Source organism: Manis pentadactyla, chromosome 1 (genome assembly GCF_030020395.1).
Source record: "Manis pentadactyla isolate mManPen7 chromosome 1, mManPen7.hap1, whole genome shotgun sequence".
Taxonomy (NCBI): domain Eukaryota; kingdom Metazoa; phylum Chordata; class Mammalia; order Pholidota; family Manidae; genus Manis; species Manis pentadactyla.
The window spans coordinates 211,010,045-211,024,136 of NC_080019.1; the positions used below are offsets into that span (position 1 = coordinate 211,010,045).

Consider the following 14,092-nt stretch of genomic DNA (forward strand, 5'->3'; position numbering starts at 1 on the left):
AGAACCTGAGAGCAATAAAGCTTCAAGACAATCTCATTTCCATATAGGACACAACTTCATCTGAGGCCAAAACCTACAAGGAGAGCCAAGTAAGGGGTGTAAAGTAACAGCTACAAAGGAAGTTGTATTTGAAGCTACTATTCCCAGCACAGAGAGGAACCTATGCTTTATTATTTTTTAATGACCCATCTTATTGCATAATTTCTGGACTGCTTGACAAAATCCTCTGTTCCTCTGAAAAAGATGCACATAAGACAAATACCACTAGCTTCCAAGTTCACAGTGTTCCTGTGCAATTCAGGAGAAGCTTTAGCTGGGAAGCAGTTTTGTTTTGAAGCAACACTTTACATGCATCCTCACACATATATTTCTCAACAGAAAGATCTGATACAATACCCAGGCTTAGGGACATTAAATTGGATCTTGCCCCTTAAGCCTTCAACATCTCCCTCTCTCAAATGTTCCATGCCACCACCTACCCTTTCAAATTATGTACGTAACCTGTAGGCCAGTGGCTCTCAATGGGGGCCTCTGGGACCTCTGGGGGTTCCTGTGACCCTTTCAGAGGATCTTTAAGGCCAGAATTGTTTTCATAAAAACACCAAGGCATTATTTGCCTTTCCACTCAGTCTCTCATACATGTACAGTGGTTTTTTTTTTTCCCAGAAGCTGCAAGATATGTGATGTCACAAGAGACTGAAGACAAAAGTGGATATGTAACCTGGGGCTCCTGCTCTCTGATATTAAGCCAGATCTTACAGAAATCTGCGAAAGTGTAAAACAATCCCACTCGTCACTGAATTTTTTTTGCTTTGTTAAAAAAACATAGTTATTGTTTATAAAAAATGTGGGACTGCATTAATTTGTGATTGGCTTATTTTCCTATGTTTTCTCAGTGTTCCATTTCTACTTTGATAAATACAGACTGTTGTAACTCACATTAACAGAAGTTCTTTCGGGTCCTCAATAATTTGTTAGCCTATAAAGAGCTCCTAAGACACAGAAGTTTGAATATGGCTGCTCTAAATTTTCTTTGATTAAAGATTTGCTTCAGCAAAGGCTGTGTGCTTATGACTCACATTGCATAAGTTTGAAGAATGAGAACAAGATTAAAATGCAAAACATACAACTGAACAGTCAGGAGTTTAAAGAGGACGCATTGATTGGAAACCTAAATCCTCCTTTTTATTCAATGTTATTTATTGGTATCTACTCTGTGCTATCCCTACTCCAGGTGCCAGGGGTACAGGTCAAAGTAAGATCGTCAAGGTGCCTATTCTCACGATACCTATATTCCAGTGAAGGCAGAGACAGTAAACAAAGAAACAAAAGGATAAAACAGGCAAGAAATATCACATAGTGATAATGACTACACAGAAAATTAAAACTGGATGATATGACTGGGTGACAACTTCATTTTGGCTGGTCAGAGAGAACCAGTTGATACATTTAACCTAAGACCTGAAAGTCCAGACAGAGGCACTTATGCAAAAAAAAAAAAAAAAAAAAATCAGGCAGAAGAGCCTTTCAGGCAGAGCAAACAGCTAGTACAAATGCCCCTTTGGCAGAAAAGAGCTTGGTAAGTTCAAGAAACAGAAAGCTGACTAAGGTATCAAGAGCATTAATGGGGAAAGGAAGACAGTGCGGGCTTAGGTCACCAAAGAGAGAAGCCAGGGTCAGTGGGACTCCCCAGGCCAGGGTAAAAAGTTGGCCTTTTATTTCTAAATACAGTGGTAAGTTCATAACCTTGACCATGTCACTTACTCTTTCTGGGTCTCAATTTCCTCATCAGTAGAATGAGGACCACGAGGGCTTACCTCGCAGAGTTGTGTTGAGAATTAAATGAGGAAAAGAAAATAATGGGTTTACTTACCACAAAGAAGTAAAACACAGGAAATATTCCTGTTTGTTAACTATTCTTCCTTCTAATCTGCTGTATTTTCTATCGTAAACTACTCTTACTAAAAAAAACTTTTCATGGCCACAGTCAGTTGAGCATCAGCCCCATCAACCAGCAAGTCCACATGACGAGTGAATGTACACAAGGAACACAGCGTGAGACGCATTTATCTGAATGGGTCTCCCGCAGAACATTCTCTCCGCTATTCTGGGCAAATCCCAAACCACCAAAGGTTAAGAATGGACGACTGTCTCACGCCTACGCAGTCCCCTGAGTCTACCCTTCAGTCACTGCATTTGGCCACCTGGCCCCATTGCATGATGCACTTGCAAAGTCATTCTTCTGCTGACAAATGCAGCCAATGGAATTCCATCCATCTGCCTTGTTCTCTGTTGGCATACCCACATCACCTCCACCTCCCAAAAAAAATAGGGCTTTTGCCAAAGTCTCTTAGGGCTCGTTTTATTGCTGCTTGCTTTAAAAATGGTTGTTTAAAAAGAATAATACCAAAAGGCTTCCTTTAAAGTTAGGCAGCTAAAGGAAAGGGGCTTATGCACAAAGACTTAAAAGTGCCTGTAGATCTAAGAGGCCATAGGCAGCAGGTCCCCCAGAAACATGAACAAAGTTGGGGGTGGGCAGCACAGCTGCCTCCAACGTAAAAGGGCAACACTTGACTTTTAGGTCAGCAGCCCCCAGTAGGCAGAAGCCAGACAGACCACAAAGCCTCTCAGTGGGAAAACAAGAGTGTGCCCAGAAAAAGGAAGAGTTTGCTGGCATTTGATCAATCTCTTGGCTGGAGGCCAATGACACTCCCTCCACAGCACAAGCCTCCTTCCGATTTCCTCTCCCGGGTACATATAAGGTAATATGGCTGTAAATACAGGAGAGAGAAAACCCACATTCACTGCTGGCTTTTGCAAGGAGGTTCTCTCTACAGTTGCCTCTGCTTCTGTTACTGGGTATTCACACGGTTAATTTTGGAACTTCCTTTGAGCAAAGACTCTTGACAGTATCATCTTTATTCTGAAATGAGGATGAGCAGCACAACATTTTTGGGTTGGACACCCTGCCATCTGCACCCCACCACCACACACATTTCTGTGTAGACCCTCCTTGCCGTCTTGTCCCATTAGCAGCTAATCAGATTGTTCTCAGAAATGCAGCATATCCCCATCAAGAGGTAATTTATTCTACTGTAGAAAGCACTTCTCTCGGAGCATAGAAAATCACATTCTGCTTTCGTTTTCAGACGGTCCCAAAGGAAGTCACCAACTCAGAAGTTTCAACTTTAAGCAGCTCTGTCTATGACAATCTCAGAAATACTAGTCTGGAGCGATTCTCTTGTTTAAAGGTGGTTTATTTGACATATAAGAGATAAACATACACACAAAAGATAAATTTACCTTTTCACAAACATGTTCGCTAAATAATAAATTCTTGAAACAAGTACCTTATCTACAGTTATTTCTCAGAAAATATGTCAGCACCACAACATGGTCCTGTGCCTCTTATTCTTCAAGGCCAAGGTAAGAGATGTCAATCAAAAGCTCAAACTTGGCTGTCAGAAAATTTTACATTTGGTGGGTAGAGATGATTTAGCCAAAATTTCTCATTTTATAGGTGGAGAAAGCAAACCAAAAAACCCTTGAGTGATTTCTTCGAGCTCACATGGCCAATCAGTGGCGAAAGCTAGTAGACCACAGGCTCCAGAAAGGAAAGCCATTGCTTGGGGAGTGAGGGAGGAATATTTCTTTTATTAAAAAGTTAAAAGTCAGCCTGAGCCTAAGGAGAAGCCCCCCAGCCCACAACTTGAACCACAAAAAACACCAGAAAATCAGAGACAGAGAAAAGCCTAAGTCCTCCTAATCACTCTAGGATGGGATTTCTCAATGTTAGAGCTACTTACAGTTGGGGCTGATAATTCTTTGTTGTAGGGGACACACCCTGCTTACTGTAGGACCTTTGGCAGCATCCCTAACTTCTACCCACTAGATGCCAATAGCACGCTCTCCCGAGTTGTGACAACAAACATGTCTCCAGACACTGCCAAATATCCCCTGAAAGGCAAATCACCCCGCTTGGCAGAGAACCACTGTTCTACGACAAATGTTTTGTTTTGTTTTGTTTTTTAAACTCTAAGACTTTTTTGCAAGCATTTATTATTCTACAACTTGGCAACAATGACCCAAAGCAGGTATTTTTATACCTATGCTGCTGAAGAGGAAAACCAAGCACAGATGTTACCTGTTTTGCCTACACCCAAGAGGCAGTCCACACCTGGCCCTCAGGAGTCCCCAGGCTGCGGTGCAGCAGGGCAAAACCATTACAACCTGACAGCAGCCTGGTTTCACTACCTGATTATTACCTCCACTCCCTTTTATTGACACTCAACAATTTCCCAAGCCTAAGGCCCTCCGAAGGGCTATACTGAGCAACATCTCAAAAGCTCTGAAAAGGAACTCCTCAATACACTTGCACACTGTCCTCACTTTGCTCTCTGCAATAAAAGGGGCTTTTCAAAGCAAGATGGTCTTCCAAGAAATATTTAATCAGGAGAGCAGTACTTAGATTCTTCTGAAAAGCAGCCTATACCTTCAAAGGGAGATAAAACATGTAGATAAATAACTTCATCTGCAAAATATTTTGTGAGCTCCTACTGTGCTCCAGGTACTCCTGTGGGTTACAGATCAAAAAGGCCCATGAGGACAATAGAGATAAAGGACCCTGGAGTTTCAAATGACAAAGAATTTCAAGCATCAGGGGAGGCTTCCCAGAAGAGGAACATTTGGGCTGGGAATAGAAGGATTTGTCGAGGTAGATAAAGGGGGGGTGGGGGTGGGAAAGAGTACAGCAGGCAGAAAGCACATGTACAAAGGTATAGAGGCAGGGCATGAACACACACCCATGCACACGCACCGCCAAGGTGCTGGATCAGCTATTTCTGTTCAGAATATGTGCATGGGGAAGCTCTGAAGCTCTTTTTGCAAAACAAAATCACTTCCCAGATAAAGCTTCTCCTGAAATGCAAATGAACCCTGAGGAACTGGGAGGCTAGTGACATTTTTTCTTACGTTCGCGCTTTTCTGATGAGCAACATTATACCAAGCAGTCCAAAACTTCTGATTTGATGGGTCATAAAAGATTATAGAACCCAAGTTCCTCAAAGTATCTGACATCAGTCGGTTAAAAGCAGCCTTGTTTATACTGGTGACTTGACAACCTCCAGTATGTGTTACTGTATTTGTGGGGTCTCTTTCTACTTCTATCTGAACTGCTAATAAAAGAATTCCCAGACCTAAACAAGAAAATTCCCATTTTTGTCAGAATGCTGCCAAACCTCCTATGCAATCACCTGCAGTTGGTGACTTAACCAACCTTCCCACTTAGCTGACAACGAGCGAGCGAGCTCCAAGGGGGAAGCACACAGCAGGCAGTTTCAGCAGGTGAGGGCCAGCCAGGAAGAAACAAAGTACCGATAAAAGCAGGCACAGAAAAAGCACAGAGGAACCCAGGATAGGTCTTCTCATGCTTTCACGTGTATGGCTTCCCTGGGGATCTTGCTAAAATACAAGTTCTGCTTCAGTGGGTCTGAGGTAGGGCCTCAGAGTCTGCATGTCTAACAATCTCCCAGTTGAGCACAATGATGCTGGTCTGGTGACCACAGATGGAGTAGCAAAGATGTTAAACAATGTCCCTCAAACTTTTGACTGCGATCCACAGTAGGAAATACATTGAACTTGAAACCCAATGTTCACTCTGTGGTGAGTGTCATGGGGAGAAGGGGGGTATGGGGAGAGGGAAAGTTCGTTGCAATGGACACAGTTCTTTTTAAATATCCAGGCGATACACTTAGATGTCTGCTATTCTAGTCTACTTCATTACAAAGCTGTTGATCAAGGCCCACTAAACTAATTTCTCCAACTCTTAATGGGTTTCCATACAGCTTGAAAAACATGGATGCAGAACAATAACACTGCTGCTCATCTGAGGAGCACTGGCTCTGAGCCCCAATACACAAAGGCTAAAACTGAGGCCAATTTGAAAAGTTAAGGGTATGTTCAGAATTCTTTTTAAAAAGGCAAGGATGTGTTGACTATATTTTGGAAATGCGTCCATTAAAAATGTTCAGGTTTTAAGTTTTCTTCATTTTAATTTGTATTTTCTAACCTGTATGCAAATATGAGTACCTATCTGGCACTCACTGGGAGTCTCTAAATACCACCTCCCACTCAAAAGAACTAGGGCTCCTTGGGGGAAAGGCTGATTCCAGGTCTGGGACAAGAAATACAGAAAATGAACCTGGAACGTTTTGATCTACAGTAATTTTGCAAGAAAGATATCAATGACTACTAGGGTTGTGTCTTTTGAACCAACTTGAATAGACCCTCACTCACTAAGCAAAGATGGTCAATTTGAACATCAATAAGGGTAACTCATGAAGTGAAACATAAAATATGTTTCAATCCATGAGTACCTAATGATATTAACAAAAAAACAAAATACCCATTGGTCATCCGGATACAGGGTTTCTCAACGGAGGCACTGCTGATATTTTGAAAAGAATGATTCTGTGTTGTGGAAGGCTATGCAATGTATTATTGGCTGTTTAGCATCATTCCTGGTTTCTAACTATTGGAGGCCAGTAGCACCCTCTCCCCAGTTGTGACAAGCAAACATGTCCCCAGATATTGCCCAGTGTCCCCTAGCTGAGGACCATGAATTATGCTAGAGAAACAAAATTTCCTTATTTTTGAAAACTGCTAAAATACAGAGAAAAACTCAAGTACTGTCTTTTTTTATATGAACTATACCCCCAGGGAACTAAAAACTAAGTGGAAGAAATTTCTTTCTATAAAATAGTCCAGCTAATAAATGAAGAGAAAATAGAAATAGGAGTTTTACAACTCCAAGTAAACTAATGGGCATCAATGAGACAATGGGCATCAATGGTTGCTAATATCACAAGAAGACATATCCAAATATAATCATACACTTCCTTGAGTGAAATTCACAAAATAGACTTGGACGAAAACAAATAAACAAAAAAATCACAACAACCTGACTTCGATCAAGCATGTACATCTAACTACCGAATTACAGTAAACATAGGGAACAGAGGAACATGTTCAACTATACCACACAGACAGCAAAATCCAAACTCTGGGGAAAATATCAGCCAGTTTCTTCACTAACAACCATAAAATACATGGAAAACAAAAAAGAAGTGTAGAAAAAATATACAGAATAAAAGACACATAGACCATTTGTAATGTATTGACCTTATTTGGGTCCTAATTCAAACAAACTGCTAAACATGCATTTATGCATATATATTATTAGTATAGGTATTTTTATATATACATATATCTAAGGAGTGAGAACACAGACTCAATGAAAAAAACAGCTTTTTTTTTCTTCAGATGGATGATAGTATTGTGATTATGTTTTTAAAAAAAATCTCAATACCAGAGATACATACTAAAATACAGATGAACTGGTATGTCTGGGATTTGCTTCAAAGTCATGCAAGATGAGGCAGGAGAGCATATGAGAATACAGATGGAACAAAATCAATCAGGGAGGGTGGGTGATGAGTAAAGAGGGGTTCATTACACTAAGATATCTACTATTACATCTGCTTCAAATTTTCTGTAGTAAAGCTTTCCTTTAAAATGCAAACAGAGAAGAGCACCTTGCCCCACCTACCTCATAGGTTACTCTGAAGAATGAGAAACTCTATCATTAAATGAATGACTACTAGGTTTCACCCCCATAAGATAGTGAATGTTTGACTAATGCTTCACTTTCCATTTAGTTTTCTTAAAAAACAGTGTAAAGTGAATGAGAAAACCTAGATTCTATGATGGTGATGAAACCCATTGAATGACAAATGTCCTTCTGCCCTAGTGATTCTGTACAAGTCTTGGCTCAAATGAAATCCCAAAGGTACAGCTACCTTTGCAAAAAATGAAGATACAGATGTCTATTTACAAGGAAAGGTGCTTAAGATATAGAGTGAAAAAGGCAAGGTACTAAACAGGAGTATGAGTCCCTTTGTATTAAATTTAAATATATACACAATTTTTATACATATATATTTAGCGGAGAAGTCTGGAGCCCTCATTTTGGATGATGGGATTGGAGAAACTAGTTTAGTTTTGTTGCTTATCTTTATTTCCTCATGTTTTACTGTAGTTGAATATGCACATATTATACAGTAAGTAAAGACATGTATGTTTTTTGTTAGTTTGTACACATGAAGGGGTCCAGTTCACTTATCAGGGAGAATTAATCATGTGGAACTTCGTATTCCCCAAGGACGACACTAGGCAGAAGAGCATAGTCCTCCTTGCGTAATTCCTTAATATGAGGCCGGAATAGTCTGCAGGATGGCAGCAGGGGCAGGTATAGGGTAAACTCCCAGGAATATCACTAGGTTCTTGGAATTTGGTGTCTAAACCATCTATAGGTGCACCTATCTACCAGAGATAGTTCTTTCCCTACTAAGGTGAATTACAATCCCAGGTAAGTCATGTGATTCATGAGACACTCTAGAAATCTCAGTTTTATCCCCCACCAAGTTCCAATCTGCTATGTGATCCTGCCAGCCTCACCAGTCTCTTCAGAAAGGATGATGCAGCTCAGCAATATTGAGAACCACACTGAGAATTGTGAGAGTTTAGAAATCCTCAGGGAAGTGTATCATCTCCAACCTGCAAAAACACACATATCTGAATGCCTGGCCTGCTCACTTGCTTCATATCTGCTCAAATACACCATACTAAAGAGACCCTTCTTGATTTCCTACCCCACCTGAGTGCTCCTTTATCCCCTTACCCTGTGTTGCTGTCCTGTTTTTCATTTTTATTATGGTAAAACATAGATAACATAGAATTTACCATTTTAACCATTTTTAAGTGTACAGCTAGGAGGCATTAAGCATATTCACATCATTGTGCAACCATCACCACCATCCATTTCCAGAACTTTTTAATCCCCCCCAAATGAAAGTCTGTATCCATTAAACAAACTCCTCATTCCCCTATACCCTGCCTACAACTTTCGACTTTCGAAAAAGTAGAGTAGAATTTGACTACTCTAGGGACCTCATATAAGTGGAATCACACACTACTTGTCCTTTTATGTCAGCACTTCATACAGTGCTTTCAAGCATCATCCATGTTTTAACAATTATCATAATTTAATTCCTTTTTAGGGCTGAATAATATTCCACTGTGTGGCTATATGCATTTTTGTCCATCTCTTGATGGATATTTAGGTTGTTTCCACCTTTTTAGCTGTGAATAATGCTGCTATCAACATGAGGGTCCACATACCTATTCAAGTACCTGCTTCCAATCTTTTTGGGTAAATTCTCCGAAGTGGAAATGAAGAACTAACTGGAAATTTTGTTTAACTCTTTCAGGAGCCACCATACTGTCTTCCACAGCAGCTGCACATTTTACATTCCCATCAACAGTGCACAGAGGGGTCCAATTCCTCCACATCCTCACCAACACCTTTTATTGCATGTTCCCCCTTACCCTGCTTTATTTTCTCCAAAGCACTTAACACCTGTCATAGTACAGTACTTGCTTATTTATGCTGGCTGCCACCAACTAGGATTTAAGCTTATTGGGAACAGAACTTTCACTGTCTGTGTCCCAGCGCCAACAACACATGCTCAAGAAAGTTATTGAATGAAGAAACACGTGGACCACAACAAACTTAACCTCTATTAGAAGTTCTTGAATTGATTTATCACACCAAATGCCTAACTATGCCCAGTTTAGGCAAGACCCTTGACATAATTCAAAATGAGGAACTGTTCAATGGGTGGTTTCTGTGTTTTCAGCTCATCCTCATTAGCAATAATCTCAGAAACACAGACACTATGACAACTGGTAGAATCAGAGAAATTACATCATTCATGCCACTGACTTCAAGCTTTAACTGATTCCATCGAAAGAGCCATGTAAAACTTAAAAGAGCAAAAAATGAACTTAAAAATTGTTTGCAATTCCAGTTAATAAAGAGCCCGAGAAAGCAATGTGTTTTACTTTAAAAGATTAGACCAACAGCAAATAAGATGGGACACAGGCCTCGTGGAGACTCTCTAATCAGATGTACCCAAGGACAGACTGACCTAGAAATCTAACTCCAGGCCTACTTTTTTTTTGTTTTTTCTGTCGTTCATATTCGGTGTTTGTTGTTTCATTTTGGTTTGTTTGTTAAGAGCTGCTTATAAAGAGATCAGACAGAGTTTTCATGAGATCATTATAAATGAGCTAAAAAGCCATATGATTTTGCTCTGGAAGTCGGCCTTCCTCACCTGTCTCCCCCTTTTATACCCTGGTCTTCCTCAGGTGAAAATATTTTGAGGCAAAAGGCAGATCTGTCTTGTTGTGTTAATCTATTCTTCTCTAAGCAAGCAATCCATCTCTCATTCCTAAAGAAAATGTGCCAATTCTCTCCAAAAGGCAACCACTTTGTTTAAATGGATAATACCATGGTCAGCCCCAAACAGCTTTCAGGGATCTTGAACTGGGAACCAGGAGTAATTCATTTAGAGCATGAAGAACTTACCCTGCCTGATAAGAAGGAAATGTTGATAGGATATTCTGATTTGAATTACTCAAAGAACAGATTGTACTTTACAAACACACACACACACAAAGACACGAAAAAGAAGTGTTCTACACACCTGACCACAGAGCAAACTGAAGAGTATATTAAAAAGATGCCAACATTTCCCAGTTCACACTCATTGTGATTTAAATTATTCACATGGAGAAACACCTGATTCTTTTCACCAGCTGATGCCTTGATGTTGATGATCAAGATTGATTTCAGGTGGGAGATGAACCTAATGCCAAACTCAGTGTTGCTCCTAGTTTGGTTTCATTTACTCTTCTCATTCGGAGTGGCTTTCAAGCACACAGCTTCCAAAGCAAATTCCATACAACATCTAACACCTGCTCAATTATCCACTCTCCCATCTCTGCATCGATAGCTACAACGTTTCCTTCTTAAATCAAGGTTAAGTATTGTTCACTCACTAGAGGATCACAAGCAAGAGTTATTTGATCAACAGCAAAAGGTTTACCATTTTTCCGAGCTTCTCCCTCACCCCTGACACAACTTAAGAACGTATGTGGGACACAGCAATACCCCCGTCTGGGGTTCTTTTATTTCCTACCTTATATATTAGCTACTGGGCAAGCAATTTTCTGCTGCACCTGACTCACAGGGTTTGTGTGATACATGGCTCTGGACCTGGCTTACAAATACTTAATGTGTCAGTATTATTATTTTAGCAATTACTTGGAGAACCAGTTTCTCCTTGTCTGCAGCTTACTAGGAAGAGGGGAACTTCACCCGATCCTTGGCCTTTCAAGTACCCACACCAGGTGAGTCAATAGCACTCCAAGAAGGAACTAGACCTCACACATTCAAATGCTTCCACTCCACTAGCACTCCTGAGGATCTTATCAACAGGAAACAAAAGCACCATACTAGTGTTACCAAGTGTCTTATTTTCTCATTAGAAAAGCCTAAAGATTGTAGCCCAGGGAACAACTAAATATTTAGACTGTTAAAGAAGTTAATAAACTCCGTCCCCCACCCGTGTTACTCTGTTATTAACCCTGTTCCTGCCCATTTCAGAAAACACTTTTGGTGGCCAAATCTGCAGCGATGGGAATGTACGTGTACCCATTAAAACCTCCCTTCTTGGAATGCAGTCTGACCATTTTCGGGGAAAAAAATAGGAGCTGCTTGTGCTTACAGATAAATGCTACCCTCAGCTCATATACCATGACAGGCTTCTAAACAGGGAACCATCAGATTCCTTGACATTCAGAAGGCTTCAAGTTAAGGGCTGGATGCTACTACTTTATGCTTGAAGAACTAACTTCCCTTTTTAAAGTTCTAATTGTTTCCATTTGCCAGCAACCACTTTCATTTCTTGCAATCCAACCTACTCTGATTAAACACGTTCAGAGTCAGAAAAAAGTGACTAATTTTGAAAGAGGCATTTAATTTTTGCTTACATATCTTGGCAGACGATATGCACTGCAACCTTCAGAATTTAAATCATCAGCCCGCTGCCTGGCAAGTTCAGTTCTCAGGCCACCAATGGGCATCCCTTTTATTGCTCCATTTAATGGCCCTTTTTCTCTCTTCTCATAAGCCTTCAGGATGCTTCAATTCTGAGCCATGGCCCAAAGTGCTAGGCAGGACCACCACCTCCCCACCCCGGATCTCATCTGCTCCTTCATCATCAAAGTCCTCATCAAAGGCAGTGACAAATTTTGGAGACTGAACCCTGGAGTTGTCTTTTCTTTCCTACTTTCCATCTCCATGGCTCTGGAGAGAGAATCTAAAATAGGCTTAGGAAAACACTCATTATTGACTACAGCACTCAAACTTCCACACTCACCTGATCCAGGTCAGGCACGCTGTTGCCAAAATACGCCCAGCCAGTTGTGCGAATCCTGCTCCTCCGGGTCAGCTCCTAAGCATTTAGAAATAAAGAAGACTGAGCATCAGACCACAAAGGTGGGTTAACAGAAACGCTCCAAATTCCGCTTCCACCTTTAGACTCCTTTCTGCGGACACCGTCCCCGCTCCACCCCCAATTTGACAGGCAAGTTAGTAGTATCACCTGGCCAAAGACTACAGATAACTTCACTTATTTCCAGTATGACAAATGAGACAAGACACGCACAAACTGCGAACGTGCTGAGGGGGCTGGAACTAAAGGAAGTACTTGGCAGATCCCAAAGCACTTGTTTCCCAGACCCAAGGCCAAGTGTGAGAAGCCGGTATCCTCATTGGGTGTGAGCTTTGTCCACACTTCATCCCTATCGCTCCCGCTCCCTGAGTTTTCTTCCGTTTTTTAAAACCCTCCCCAACTGAGGCCCCCACATGTTCATTTATTCTCACAACCAAGCAGCTCTAAAGAAGGCTACATTTTAAGAAAGGTTGCTTTTTTGAGTGGGCTCACATATGACAACCCCCTCAACCTCCCCTCCACCAAAAAACTATTTCCTGCAGCTGCTGCAACAGTTTCCAACTTGGGGGAATGCCATTCCAGTCCAGAATGGATAGCCCAAAAAGCCAGTCACTAGAGTGGATAATTTTTTTTTAACCTCAAATGAACACCCCAAAATACCCGCAGTAAAAGAACCCCCAAATGCACGCAAGTGCATACAAATCCACTAGGAACTCCAAGAAAGCGGGGCAAAAACTTCTGAGCCCAGGGGACAGTACCAACTCCCCGCGCCCTCTGCCCAGCCCCAGCCGCTACCTTGGTGCCCGGGGAGCCACGCCGGTTTGGGGGAGCAGGGTGAGGAGAGGGGTTAGCAGCCGTTGGGTAATCCCATGTCCGCGAAGAGGGAGCTCGTTCCGTTAGGATGGAAGCGGAACACCCACACCTCCTCTCGGTGTGCGCTTTCTCTCTCTCCACCCTCTGCCTCCTCCTCCTCCACCACCACCTCCTCCTCCTTTCCTCCCACCCCAGCGAGCTAGAGGAAACGATTCAGCAGCACATCCACATGGTTACTGCACTTTGAAGCGGCTCCTGACGGCTTATATAGGCCAGGAAGCTCCCTGGGCAATGTAGTCCGAGTCAGGGGAACTGGCGGTGCCTGGGGCTACGAAGAGGGACTACAGGTCCCAGAATCCCCTGGGCTCCCGGGCGGGCTCTAAATAGACGCGCGAGGGGTGGGGAGGGGCGTCCTGCGAGTCTTCCAGGCTCCTAACCCTCGCTCTTCTTGAGACCCGATCGGGCTTGGAGCCCGAGACCCAAAGGCACCCCTGGAGGGCGCCCCCAACCCCCGGGGATTCTCCTCCTCGGGCTACACGCTTCCCTTGAATCCAGGTATCACTGGCAGTTGGTGGGAAGTGCTGGGGTCGGGAGGAGCTCGGATTTTAGCTTTGGGAAGTTTTTACAAGCTGCTACCCACCCTCCCCCCAGCGCCTTGAGTCTCCGAGCCAAGAATTTCAGAAATCCAGGGCACAGAAACGCCAGTGTTTGCGGTCAAGGATTAAAGGCGCGAGGTTGTCTTTATTTAATCCGCTCCGCCCTGCTCGCGTTTGCACAGAAAACTAAGTCTGGGAGCGACGGTCCACGCAAGCTGGGACCCAGGCAAATGGCTTGAGAGCACTTTACCGAACCTAAACTGTGTC

At 42.3% G+C, this 14,092-nt stretch overlaps 1 protein-coding gene across 8 annotated transcripts in view; it reads right to left on the minus strand.

The window, feature by feature from the left end:
* The window catches only part of ITPR1 (inositol 1,4,5-trisphosphate receptor type 1), a 308,099-nt gene extending 294,644 nt beyond the window's left edge, over positions 1-13,455 (minus strand). For all 8 annotated transcript variants that reach the window (XM_057507152.1, XM_057507144.1, XM_057507135.1 and 5 more), the window contains exons 1-2: positions 13,212-13,455; positions 12,342-12,416 (exon numbers count right to left, since the gene is read on the minus strand). The gene's annotated coding sequence lies outside the window, so the exon portion shown is untranslated. The remainder of the gene's footprint in view (positions 1-12,341; positions 12,417-13,211) is intronic.
* Between the last annotated feature and the right edge of the window lie 637 nt (positions 13,456-14,092).